The sequence below is a fragment of the Primulina huaijiensis genome, unplaced genomic scaffold, assembly GCF_012295235.1.
Source record: "Primulina huaijiensis isolate GDHJ02 unplaced genomic scaffold, ASM1229523v2 scaffold207678, whole genome shotgun sequence".
Lineage (NCBI taxonomy): Eukaryota > Viridiplantae > Streptophyta > Magnoliopsida > Lamiales > Gesneriaceae > Primulina > Primulina huaijiensis.
The window spans coordinates 1,645-3,397 of NW_027354955.1; the positions used below are offsets into that span (position 1 = coordinate 1,645).

At 36.7% G+C, this 1,753-nt stretch overlaps 1 long non-coding RNA gene across 1 annotated transcript; it reads right to left on the reverse strand.

Annotated features, from left to right (window-relative positions):
• Nucleotides 1-389: 389 nt before the first annotated feature.
• Nucleotides 390-1,747, reverse strand: LOC140966686 (uncharacterized). Its single transcript, XR_012173421.1, has 3 exons — nt 1,370-1,747; nt 797-859; nt 390-698 (listed from the first exon to the last, which is right to left on the reverse strand). It is a non-coding gene; the product is annotated as an uncharacterized lncRNA (long non-coding RNA).
• Nucleotides 1,748-1,753: the final 6 nt, after the last annotated feature.

Below are 1,753 nucleotides of genomic sequence, written 5' to 3' on the forward strand. Positions count from 1 at the left end.
CGTTTGGCAAAAACGTGGTCGACAAAATTACACTTGTCCCGCATGCACGTCCCGTGTCCTCATTTTACTCACCATTCACCACGTACAAACTAGTTTATATTTATATATGTCTATCTATATCTGTTAACCCTTTTTTGCCTTCTTGTATATTTTATGACACTTCATTGCGTGTCGTTCATCCACACTATGCAAATATCTTTTTTAATCAATTTTTGTCTGCTTCAAACTTTTAACAAATCGTGTCCTAATAAGTTTGCTACTCAAACTTTGCACCAAATTTTCTGCTACAAGCAATCATCCGTCGAAATGATTGTACTTACCAGTAACAACATGATGGAAACTCTCAATTTCTATAAACAATTTTCAAACATTACATTAAAATGTATATGAATTGCAATTTAAACCCAACCATTCATCATATTTCTTGTATAAAAGGCAGTGCCATTACATCATATTATCAACAAAGACCGAAATATATATGTTGCTACAAAGTGAAGTGCTGTGTGTGCGTGGTTGAATTCAAATACTATCAACCAACACAATACCCAAATTCGGAACTATATGTATCTCTACTTGGTAACATCAGTGGAAGCCCTGCTAACTGGGTAAATCTTCATCAAATGCATACGCTTTAGTCTCACAAGTGCCATCCGTTTCAGAAGTAAATACATCCACATCAAGTAAATCACCATTGTTCTCTGTGAATCAGAAACATCTTCAAATAATCAAATCAGGGCTATTGTTTTGCTAAATAACTGGACTAGAAAATAAATAAAATAGCACGAATTCAGTGTACCAAAATTGTAGACCGACATTGCTGAACTCACAGCCAGTCTGATCGATATGGTGTCTTTCAAGCCTGATAACGAAATGATTTGATTGTTATCGGATAACCAACAAGGTTAGATTTAATCTCAATAACAATTAAGAAAAAAAAAACCCAAAAAATCTAAGATAGCTTCCCAAAAAATAGATCGAAATCTGAAGAGACGCATATAATCTACTACCAAATGCTGAAAAAAAAAAATAATAGATGTCCATTGACATGCATATGTTTGTCCAACACCAAGTACATGTCTCCTTTTCTCATGGATGGACATCCTTAGATGAGAGAATCAACATGCCTTGTTTATCACAACAAATGAGTTTTTACCACATCTTTCAGGTTTGGTAAAGTAGCATCGAGCCATTGTTTTATCTATCTTCACATTCATTTTTGACTAAATAATTGTTTCCAGAAGATGAATCAAGTGACAAATGCTTCGATAACTATTGCGCAGAGGAAAACTGAGAATTACGTTTCGCCCCAAAAATAATAACATGTCGGTATACTTATTGTCTGAACTACTCGCAATGAATATATTCACACCTTGACAGAGAAAATCTCCAGGAGGGAGTACCAAGTCCCCAAAACCCCAAGAAAAACACCCAAGATAATTAGGCCCCAATCAGCACTAGCTTGTCTCCAGCTGATGTCTTCCTTGAATGCTAGATAATGGAACAGCGCGGGCAAAACGAACCCAAGAGCACAGCAGGTGCTGCTGCCCACCAACGACAAAAAATCAGCAAAATTTGGAACAAATAGTGCAACTAAACTTACAACCAGCACAAGCATCCATCTCATCCACAAGCAGTAATTCCCCGCCCAGAACCTCCTCTCAAACACTTCATAAACTGGGTTCATCATCAACGGGTATGTAAAGAACAAATTTATGCAGAGGCCTAGCTGAACCAAAGTGCTCAACAATCCTTT